The sequence below is a fragment of the Bos indicus genome, chromosome 1 (assembly GCF_029378745.1).
Source record: "Bos indicus isolate NIAB-ARS_2022 breed Sahiwal x Tharparkar chromosome 1, NIAB-ARS_B.indTharparkar_mat_pri_1.0, whole genome shotgun sequence".
Taxonomy (NCBI): Eukaryota; Metazoa; Chordata; class Mammalia; order Artiodactyla; family Bovidae; genus Bos; species Bos indicus.
The window spans coordinates 49,692,714-49,705,537 of record NC_091760.1 but is presented as its reverse complement, the minus strand read 5'-3'; positions in this window follow the sequence as shown (position 1 = coordinate 49,705,537).

Below are 12,824 nucleotides of genomic sequence, written 5' to 3'. Positions count from 1 at the left end.
AATAAAAATATATAGGAAGTCAAGAAATGGTAATTAGTTATATCAGGGATTTGTAAGTTCTCTACATATTAAACACCATGATATATAAGTTTATTATGAGGTCTGGGTGTGGCATATATGATATGAAGGCCATTAAAGTCTCAGGGCTTCAACTCAAACTTCTGCTATTTCTGGGAGCTTGATAAAGGTATTAGTATATTATCAGTGGCATTGTCTTAGATGCAGATGCTAATTTTACATAGGATATGGTATAGAGAAACTGAAAAGTGAAGAACATTTGTATCTAATACATTAAGTAATATATAGAAGATAAGTTGATGTCTGAAAGAGGTAAATATAGATAAAAATGAAACAAAAAAAATGTAAAGTGAAGTGAAGTTGCTCAGTTGTGTCCGACTCTTTGCGACCTCATAGACTGTAGCCTACCAGGCTCCTCTATCCATGGGATTTTCCAGGCAATAGTACTGGAGTAGATTGCCATTTCCTTCTCCAGCAGATCTTCTCCCAGGGCTCGAACCTGGGTCTCCCGCATTGTAGACAGACGCTTTACCATCTGAGCCACAAGAGAAATGTAAAGTGACATCTAATTCCAGACATGATAGAATGACTGGTACTAGACAAGCCCTCTCATTTAGGCTACTATAAAACTGGAAAAAAAAATATATATGAAATACTGTTCTCATTCACTGGAAAACAGGTGACAGACAATGTGCAAAACCTACACATTGACAACTACAAATCATTTTAATAGATATTATAGAAAACAAATAAATGGAGATGAACACTATGTTTATGAAATTAAAAACTCAAAATTAAGATTTGTTAATTCTCCTAAATTGTTTTAAAATTTTAATACAATCCAAAATCTTAGCAGCTTTCTCTTCTATAAAAATTAACAAGCTAAATAAAAAATTCAAATGAATAATCAATTTTAAGTGATAGTCAAACATATATTTAAAAGAAATAAATGAGTAATAACACTACCATAACTTAAAAAGCTACTATAAAACTACACTGAGGTTCCCTGGTGGCTCAGATGGTAAAGCATCTGCCTGCAATGGAGGAGAACCAGGTTCAATCCCTGCGTGAGGAAGACCCCCTGGAGAAGGGAATGGCTACTCACTCCAGTATTCTTGCCTGGAGAATCCCCTGGACAGAGGAACCAATTACAGTGATAATATGATAATATGAAGCAACCAAACTCTAACACATTGCTGGAAAGGAAGCAAATTGGTGCAACTTTGGAAACAGTTTTGATAGTTTCTTATGAATTACTTTTTATGGATTTATTACAGGTAAATAGATGTATATGATGAAAATACTGTGAACATAAATGTGCTATTCACATGACTTTATTCACAATACACTCAAAATGGAAATAACAAATTATCCTTCCTTAACAGCAGAGTAATTCTACTCACCAATATGTATGAATTACTAATATATTCAACAGGAAGTGTGGATCTTAAAAATATTATTCTGAGTAAAAAAAAGAAATCTGAATCCAAAAGAATATCTATTGTATTTTCTATTTATATAAAATTCTAGATCCAACCAAACTAATCTTGTGCAATAAACCTGATTAACAAAAGTTAAAAGAACAATAAAAACATTCACTTAAGAAATATTTATTGCATGATAGGCATATGCTGAACATTCTTATTGAGTTATGCTCCCCCCCCCAAAAAAAAAGTAAAACTCTCTCCCTCTGTAGATCTTTCATTCAAGAGTGGAAATACATAAATAAATAAATAAATTACAAAATATATCAAAACAATATGTGTCAAGTATGCTAGAAAGAACTCTTATAGAACAATAACTTTGAGAAAGGATATGAAGAAGAAAAAGGCTTTACATATAAAGAAGAAAGAGATTAATGCAAGAGCAGGTACCAAGTCCATGAGGCAAATGAATACCTGAATTATTGGAAGAATAGAAATAAAGTCAGTGTGGCTGGAATGGATTGAACAAGGAGAGAAGTAGTAAACACAATTAGTGATGAAACAGCGGGAGGGGGAGCAGATCCCATTGTGTCTTGTGTCTGGGACTTACATGTATACGTAAATCGCTGAGTATATTCCTACATATGAAAGATATCCTACATTTGAAAGGTTTGAAACAGAAGTATGACATGAAATGATTCAGTTTTTTAAAAATGCTGGTTTTTTTTTTTTTTTTTTTTTTATTTTGAGAGTAGACTTTATGGCTTCAGGAAAAGAATCAGGGAAATCTGAAGGGAAATCATTGAACAATTCAGGAAGAGGTGAAGTGGTGACTTATAGTCAGATTCTACATATTTTTTTGAGAGTAAGGCCAAGAGTATTCACAAACTTACTAGATGTGGGGTAAGAGAAAAATATAAAAATTGAAGACGACATCAAGCTTTCAGTTTTTAGTTCTTTTGTGTTTAGTTGTTTGCTTTGTTTTGTATGGCCTGAGTTCATTTTGGATATGAATAACAATTTACAGAGATAGAGAAGATTGTGAGAAAAGAGCGCAATAAAAACAGAAATTCAGTTTTGAGTATGTTAAGCATGAGATTTCTGTTAGGTATCACGTTGACTTTAAGTTTTTCAATACACGAGTATGATGTTTGCATAAATACCAGAACTTAAAAAATTTGAGTTATTGATATCTGGATGGTATTTAAAAACACAAGACTCAACATCTAAAGGGGTGCATACAGTTAGCATAAATAAGAGGCTCTAGTACAGAGCCGAGGTATCCTCCAACATTTAGATATTGGGAAATAATCAGAAACCAGTAAAAAAGAATGAGAGGGAGAGAACAGCAAGTTAGGAGAAAACACGGGAGAGTGTGACATCTGCAAAGCCAAATGAAGAATGTGTACCAAAGAGGAAGAAGTGGTTAAGAGTGTCAAATGCAGACCAAAGTTCACTTAGCATAGAAACTGTTGGACTTAGCAATATTAAGGTCACTGATGACCCTGAAAAGAGCAAATTCAATAGAGTGAATTTATGTAGAAGCCTCTTTGGAGGGAATTCAACAGAGGTTGGAAGAAATAAAAGACATCTAATATGAAATAAAAGGTATCTGGTATGGATAGATTTTGACATTTTGTGTTTTTAAACTTCTTTACACAGTAGTGCCTGGGGATGGATTACTATAAATGTTTTTTTCTTAAGATAGAAGATTTGTCTAAACAAAAGAGCAAGAGAACAGATTAATCTTCAGTTTCTTCTGCCATGCTGGATCACCATGAGGTGAATGCAGACCATCATAGAAAGCTACAGGTCCTTGTATGTTGTCCTAGGTTATGTCTGTAATTACATTTTCCAGGTTCCATTAAAGTTTCTTTGCCTCTTCCATCGATGGGTGGCACTGGTTTCCTGTGGTTTTCAGCCCTGGCAGACTTCACCGTTCCTTGATGGTTTCTCTCAACTCTGCTCACATATTGTAAATAATTCACTTTTGCAATTTTTCTTTTAAATGAACACAATTTTGAGTATACTATCTCCATTTTGCTAGGATTTTGATTGCTTAAACAAGCTTTATAGCCTACATTTTTTTCCTTAAGCTATATTATCTATATTTGAATATGTGTATAAAAAGGATAATTTCCTAGGTTACTCTAATATTGTACAATTAATTCAAGTAGAATCATTAACTAAGTGCATAAGAAATTGAGGAAATATGCACAATACTATCAGTAAATTTTTGAAAAGAGATTTATTGAGCAAATTATTTCAAATTTTCAAGGGACAGAATAATCTCTATGTTATTTAAATTTCCCAGGGTAAAGAGATGGAAAAAAAATGCTTCTCTGGTATATCTTGTTTCGTGTTACTAGCATAGCCTTAATTTAAAAAATGCTAAATAAATGGAAAAAAATAAAGTTGGATCTCCATTTATGAATATAGATTTTAAAGTTCAAAATAAATATATTAGCAAATACTTTCATTCTAATTGTATACTTTCTTGGACAAGAAACAAAATATGTACTCATCTCAAGAGTAAATTGTTGTGTACTAATGATTGATGCATTGATGCCTCTGCCAACCTTGAAATATATACCTGTAAGAAACTAGGATAAGTACAGGAAAAAGTTATATTTTATCTATGTCATGCATCATGTACACATATCATCAACATACTTTCATCTACAGCATAAGATATTTCTGTTGTAAAACCTCTGCATATCTATTCCTATCTTTCTTTGATACAGAATAGCATTTCCCTCCTCTAATATGTAAATTTTTTCAATGCTTCATGACTTCTCTTGACAGTACTGGTTTAACATACAAGTTTAGCCTTCCATGATACCCCAGAGATTTAAGTCTACCTTATAGCATTTTTTCAGATTTGGATCCTGTTGCTAAATCCTTTCCTTGGCATTTGAAGTTCCTGAAGGGCTATCTTGTTGGCCCAACAAATGATTTTTAATGTATCTCTGCCATAGATCAGTTCAGTTCAGTTCAGTCGCTCAGTCGTGTCCAACTCTTTTTGACCCCATAAACCGCAGCATGCCAGGCCTCCCTCCATCACCAACTATTGGAGTTTACCCAAACTCATGTCCTTTGAGTTGGTGATGCCATCCAACCATCTTATTCTCTGTCGTCTCCTTCTCTTCCTGCCTTCAATCTTTCCCAACATCAGGGACTTTTCAAATGAATCAGCTTTTTGCATCAGGTGGCCAAAGTATTGGAGTTTCAGCTTCATCACTAGATGGTTAATATGTACTGCTGCTTGAGGTTTTCTTTGTTAATGTAATTTTAACACTAGAGTTAAATTATTCATTCACCAACAGATATTTACAGATTTCCCTATCATGTATCAGACATTGTGCTAAGAGGTAGGGTTATAAACACAAATAAGAAACACTTTCTTCGCTAATTAATCCTACATTCCTTTGAGTGAGGTAGATAGTAAATGTGTAAATAGATGTGCTATACAATTTCATATAAGCATTATGAAAAGAGTGGAGCAGTCTAAGAACAATATAAATGTGACAGATGTATTTCAAAATGGAATTGTTCTGGAAAGCCAAACTTGGAACTGCAAATGAAACCCATTTGACAAAAATAATGAAAAGTACTGTATTAGCAATATTTTCACAAATTGATTAAAGAAAGAGATAATTTAAAAGAAAGAAAGAAAAAAAGAAAAACTTGCTCTAGGTGATGGAGGGAACATGGTAAACAAAATCCATTTTCTCTATCCAAATGCTCATCTTACTGAAAAAAATGATAAAGGGGTTTATATATACAAGCACCCAATTATGACTTGCTGGGTGGCTTTTCTCTTTGGACAAGTAAATTCTTAATAATAGTGAACTGCAGAATGAGAACAATTCTGCCCTTCCCCATCACAGTCCAGGGAGAGGCTTCCTATGAAATATCAGAACATAGCTTCTAAAATTAAAGTATAGTGGAACAGAGTAGACATGACAGCTTGCTTCCCTCAAAATAGGAAACATAAAAAGAATAGGAAATATAAGCCAGTTTCTCTTTTCAAATCAAATTTAGTCATGTTTCTTTCCCAAGACAATGAGGAATAAGGTGGTAAAAAGTTGTTGGAAGGTTGTAGCAAAAGTCATTCTTCCTAAAGTGTCAGAAATAATCTGATATTTTAATTATATTCACACTCAGATATTTTCAAATTTCTTAAAGAATCATTGAATTTAGGGACTTAAGCACTATACCTACAGTTAATCCAGAGTTGGAGGAAAGATCAGCAGAAGATCATTACTCCTAGCTCGATATCAACCATTGATCTTTTGTGCATCTGCTCAGGATTACTGATGAACAGTCTCAATTTGTCAATTTTTGCCCTCAAAAGGTTATGAAAAGGCTCAGAACACTAACTAAAACTTTGAAAAGTCATTATCTTCTCAAGGTTCAAAATTCACTATTTTATTTTCCATTTCAAATTTATTCCAGCCATGTTGTCCAATAATACTTCAGAGGGTCTGCTCTGTGACTATATAACAACATTAAAATTATTCAAGAACACAGAGTTAATGGAGATTTTCCAAATTTGAATATAAATCCTTTGCTTTATTAATTTCTGAAGGAGAACTTCAAGTTCAGTTATTAATTGTCCTTGCAAGTTATTGTCCAGATGAATTTAATCTACAAATAATATTCTAATAATAATCTAAAGTCTAAAATTGTTACATTATTTTTTCTCCAATTTCTTATTTCATTTTAATATACCATTGTATCTGAGTAAACCAGAAAACTTCTGCAAGCTGATGGAGTTGTGGTTTCTTTTTTTTTCCAGGGTTTTATTTATTTATTTTTAATTAACTTAATTTTTAAAAATTATTTAATTTATTTTAATTGGAGGTTAATTACTTTACAATATTGTAGTGGTTTTTGCCATACATTGACATGAATCAGCCATGGGTGTACATGTTATTAAGCAGCTATGGTGTTGATGTCTCACTGGGATGAGTGAACTCCTTTAGAAATTGTAGAAGATCAATGACAAATCTCTGATATGTCCAGCATTAATAAGATATGAACATCATTTCAGCACTGGCATATCTTCTAATAAACTTAGAAAACATATCAAACCTTGGTCACCAGGGTAGTTAAACTAGGCAAAATTTTGTTTCAGAAGCTCATACTCAGACCTGCCAAAGACTATAGCAAAACTCAACTGTGTCTAGACAAGGGGCGTAGAGGGAAGATCTGGGTTTCAGCTTTGACAAAGTATCAGTCAATTTATACCAAGTGTCCACATCTCATGGTTTGTGAATAGACTGGATTAGGAAAAATCTTACATAAAGAAGTTAATGATGCCACTGTGTTTAGGATATCTGGGAGCAGACTCCATCATGCAAGTGGAATCTCCCTTAGAACAGCATTTGAAATATTCCTACCTTCTAGCAAAGTTTAGAAGATTGCAATGGTAACAGCCTTAATCATCAGGTCTTATTTGACAAGCCTTTCTTCCCATCCAGCATATTCAAACTCTTAATTTAAAATGCTCCTGGGAGTCATTTTTGGCAGAGCAACACTGCAAGGAGGTAGTCTTTGTTAGTAGCATAGCCTTTATAATCTCTTGTGAGCAGGCCTATCCATCCTAGGCATAATGGCAGCTTAAGCCTATGACTCCCCTTCTCCTAGGCAGGTTTCTCTCAATCCCATATGTGTTTCAACTAGAAATTTATACACAAGTATTTTCTGAACTAAAGCCACTATTGGCACATCTGCCATATGCTAGTGATACACTATCTTTCCTTTGGAATAATGGAGAACTTTGATGGCATTTCTTTATGTTAATACATTTTTCTACACTGGGAATTGTTCTGCAGTGGAATATGTCTGTAGTGTTTTTATTTTCCTGTTGGAAGGCTTATTTGAAATATATAACAATTTAAACCATTTGTAGCCTGATTCTTTCCTCTTCTATTCAATGTAATATCAGTATATTTTGTTGAATCAAAAATATTGCTAATTCACATTTACTTCCTGTCTCAGATATTTCACTAGCATCTTATTTTAGGTTTTGAATTATGGGATCTCTAATAATTCAAGTAAGATTTTATAATCAAAGACCTCTGTATTGATTAAATCATCTGTTGTTCATAAAGAATTATGTCTACATTCATTGCATATACATATTGAATAATTCTACCTGGAAAGTACCCCATACATGTTGTATTCTCTCAATAAACTAACACCAGCCTAGTCTCATTATTATTCTATCTGGCTCCCTCTTAATATATTTTACCCTGTCTTCTCTTAAAGTTTTAACCAGAATATCACCTCAAAATATGCATTTTGATATAAAAATTATTTCAAACTAGAGGCAGTTGAAAAGCAACAAACACAGGGCTTCCCAGGTGACATAGTAAAATCTCTGCCTGCCAATGAAGGAGACATAAGATACTCCAGTTTGATCCCCTGGAGTAGGAAATGTCAACCCACTCCAGTATTCTTGCTTGGAAAATCCCATGGACAGAGGAGCCTGGCAGGACACAGTCCATGGGGTTACAATGAGTCAGACAGGACTGGGCACACACATGCTACTAAACACAGAGAAAGTTCTCTCTATCTTTCTCTTTACTGCATAAGGCAAGATATAAATTATTTGCTTAGAGTATACAGACCCATATCAGCATAGAGATGGCACCAAGGGAACCTGCAAAATAACCATACTCCATCAGCTCACTCCCACATATTTCTTACAGCTTGTTGCCTTTGTAAACCTAAAACTGCTTTTCTTTGTCCTGTCATTTTTCTACATATTTATGGCTATTTATTGAAGATGCTATATAAGCTGCTTTCCTCATACTTCAGTTGGTAAAGAATCTGCCTGCAATGCAGGACACCCAGGTTCGATTCCTGGGTTGGGAAGATCCCCTGAAGAAGGGAAAGACTACCCATTCCAGTATTCTGGCCTGGAGAATTTTATGGACTATATAGTCCATGGGGTCACAAAGAGTCAGACATGACTGAATGACTTTCACTGTCATATAAACTGCAGTTCCAAGTTATGGTTTTGAATTTCTCTTTTGGTTTAGTTTTCTCCCACATTTTAATAAAGTGTTGTTTATTTTCTCTTATTAATCTGTTTTAGTTAAAGAGTCTCAGCAGAAAACTTAAGATGGGTAGAGGTAAAGTTTTGCCACTCCTACAAATTCAACCCTTTTCTTAATTCTACAGTCATCCCATATCTGCAAGGATTGGTTCCAGGACTCTCTGTGGATTCCAGACTCCACAATGCTCAAGTTCCTTATATAAAGTGACCTAGTATTTGCATATAATCTATATACATCCTTTGTCAGACTTTAAATCATCTCCAGATTACCTGTGTGTGCATGCTAAATTGCTTCAGCCACATCCAACTCTTTGCCACCCTATGGACTGTAGCCCACCAGGCTCCTCTGCCCATGGGATTCCCTAAGCAAGAATACTGGAGTGGATTTACTAGTACTATGTAACTGCTATGGAAATAGCTGCGGTCACATGGCAAATTAAAATTTGGCTTTTTGCAACATTATGGAATAGTTTCAGAAATTCCCTGGTGGCTCAGTGGTAAAGAATCTGCCTGTCAATGCAGAAGACAGGGTTTCAATCCCTGATCCTGGAAGATCCCACATACCACAGAGCAACTAAGCCCATGTGCCACAACTATTGAGCCTGTGTTCTAGAGCCCAGGAACCACAAGTACTGAGACCACGTGCTGCAGCTTCTGAAGCGCAGACACCCTAGAGCCTGTGCAACACAACTAGAGAGCAGCCCCTGCTCATTGCAACTCGAGAAAAGTTTACATGGCAACATAGACACAGCACAACCATAAATAAATAAATCTGTAATTTTTAAAAAGTATCTTCAATCCTTGGATGGTTGATTCCATGGTTATGGAGCCCAAGGATATATAGGGCCAACTATATTTCCTCAGGATTCTCAGATAATAATAGGGAGGGATTCACAAAGACAACGATTGTGTCATTATGAAATTCACCTAGTGATTATTTAAGTATTCTGAACTATCTCCTTGACTTTTTCCACTTAAAACTGCACAAATTTTATAGAAACATGTGTGTAACTGTATTTGTTCTTATTTTACATTCTCTATCTGTGGCTTAAAGAAACTTTTATTCAATAATTTCCTGGGTCCAGGGCTTCTCTAAGAATGCCATTCCAATTTGCCCTCTGAGACCTGAATCTTGTCTTACATTAATTTCACTGGGTCCCAAGCACTGTTCCTGACCTCCTAAGGACAGAAGCCTCTTTTTTCACAAGCATGGACATTTATTTTGCTTTTTTATATCAATGTACTCTGGTTTTCACTACTCCACTATTCTTGCCTGGGAAATCCCATTGACAGAGGAGCCTGGCACAACTTAGTGACTAAACAACAACTCTGGTTTTTAAGATTTCATCTCTCCTCTTTACTTTAGACAGTCTGCCACTAAACAGCTCATGTTCTCTCTAAGTAAAGTATTCTATTCTCCAGCTTAATCAGCCTTTCTCCCTTCATGCTTTCATGTCTTCACTTTTCCTGTGCTGATAATTGTTTGTGTTGTTCAGTCGCTAAGTCATGTCTTACTCTCTGCAATGTCATGGACTGCAGCACACCAGGCTCCTCTGTCCTCCCGTCTTCTGGAGTTTACTCAAATTCATGTCCATTGAGTCAGTGATGCTATCTAATAAGAAGCACATTTTTTAAATCTCTCTGGTTTATCTTTAATTTCACTTAATTCCCAGAGACAATCTTTAGATCACTTAAGGTTGTATTTTTCAAACTTCAACACAAGTGAAAATCATCCTAGGTTTCCATAACATGCAAGTTCCAATTCATAGGTTGAAGTTGTGAAAAATGTATCAAAGTGTAAAAATACAGCTTGATTGATGCCAATGCTGATGGCCTGTGGATCACACTTTTAGTAGCAAGGTTTAATAGCAACAACACCTTAGGGTGTTCTGACACCTCACTCAGTTGTATACCTTCTTCAGCCTACAAAGATGATGATTTCTTCTTACCAACAGGGCTCCTATTTTTGTATATTTTTGTTAATAAAATATATCCCACCTTCTTTGTTTAAAGTCATAATTTATATCTCAGAAAACTAGAGCTGTGTTTATAGATCTTGTAATGAGTAAATACAGAGTCAACGTGGACAAATTACATTATTTCAAGGGTAGTCATTTCAGAATTTTCCCTTTAGATTCTAAAAGACATTTTAAAGAATATTTGGGATGAAGATCTATTATATCACTGACTATATGATTAAAAATAATGCTTTGAAGCTAGACCTTAGTTAGAGCTCACTAGACCAGTGGAGTTCAGCTGCCTTGCAGATTATAAGCTGCACTGGTGGTTCACCTTACTGAGGCTAAAGATTTTTGATCCTGCCCCAACCTCATTTACTAATCAGGCCAGGATTTCCATTTAACGAAAATCAACCTGACATAAACTGTAACCCAAACACTGTCATTTTTCTGCAACCTAGAGCCCTGCAAGATCCCTTTATTCTTGAGAATTTTACGCCATTCCTGAGGTTTTGAGGCCCAAGACCTTTTCAAAAAACTTTAGGGGCTTTCTCTTGCTGAAATCCATAGGGTTTTTAATTAAACTATGACTTTCCCACTAAAATTTTTAAAATGCATTTTTCTGTAAAAATAGACACCAAAATGTCAACAATCATCAAATCAAAATAGTATATGACTTAAGATAATGCCTTTTTCCTAAAGACCTGGGAGTTTCTGAGATGCTACCTGCAAGCTAGCAAATTAATCTGCCACGGTTTAATGCAAGTTGACAGAAACAAGAGTCCTGGGTCAGAAACAAAGGACTTTGTTACTTATGGCACATGCAGTATGAGCTCCCTGTTTGTATTACTTTGTCTCCCATGGGAGGATGAGAAATGAAAAATGGTCCTAGTAGCTGCTGTACACAGTAGATTTGTGTCACAGCTGAGGATCCCGAAACTTACAATACCCTCAACCTCAGAGAAGACTAGTAGCAACTGCACTCTATCTTTGTCCCAGAGGGAGACATGGTCTTTAGTATCCTGAAAAGCAAATAAATTTGCTCTGTCCTAACGGAAGAAACTACCTTTATATTGCAAAGCTATTTTCTATATAAGCAACTTTGAACAGACTGTCTGGAACAAACACTGTCAAGAGATGTGCAGAAACGCAAAAGATCCGTGGAGAATTATCTATCAACATTGCCCGGGTCTCAGCCATTAACTGCCAACAATACAACTGTGAAACCAGTCCTGCTACACAAAGAAAGACACTGCAAGTCACCAAGTTCAAGAAGTTGCTTGATGTTCATTTTTAAAACAGCATCGGAATATAAACCCATTCGCTGTGGCCATGCCAAATGTTACGATCTCTGTTTAAAATTCACTGCCCAAAATTCCGTAACTGTTATTTTCTTTGAACGTTTTTTGGCTCAAAGAATCTGATCACCTGTTTAAATGTAACTTTTTATCTAAAACTAGCACATCTGCCATCCCTAGTCTGATGCACAGAGAAGCAGAAGAAAATCATAAGTCCACATATAGGCTGGTATCCAAGAGAGAAGGAAAGTAGGGGGCTGAGCTGCATGTGCCCAGTTTTTTTATCCCAAACATACCAATCTAATGTGTTCATTCCTTTTTCCTGAGGTATGGAAAGAAAAGAAAAGGATTTAGGGATTTTTTTTTTTTTCACATGGCAACCAGGAATAGAGAATGACAATGAATAGCAATTTATAGAATTACAAATAACTAAGCATACATAAAGATATTTAATTTCACATTTTAGTTACCTAGCTGTTTCTCTAAATGTCTGTGCAAATGTATGTACCTATCAACAGGAAGGCAAGTGCTTTTTTTCCACAACACTATCAATATAAGAATTATCAAACAATGTTTTATGCGTAGACAAAGAAGAAAGTTTGTTTAGAGCTGCAACTATAATAATTACCTACAAAGGTTATTAAATAATAAAGGCATTTATGATTTAATGTAATAAGAAAGTCAAAATCAGGGATTTGTGGAATTGATTCATCACTTAAATGGCTACTGTCTCTCTCAATATATGCAGGCAGCCATTTTCAATGCACTGTTTCTTTGACTTTTAAGTGAGTGGGGGCTCAGTCATGTCCAACTCTTTACGACTCCATGGAAGGTAGCCTGCCAAGTTTCTCTGTTCATGGAATTTTCCAGGCAAGACTACTGAAGCGGGTTGCCATTTCCTCCTTCAGGGATCTTCCTGAGCTAGGGATAGAACCCAGGCCTCTCGCATCTCCTGAATTGGCAGGCAGATTCTTTACCACTGCACCACTGTTTAGTACCTTTTATATCTATTCTTAGCATCTTTTTGAGGTAATTTTGCTATTTCTATACTTCTTAG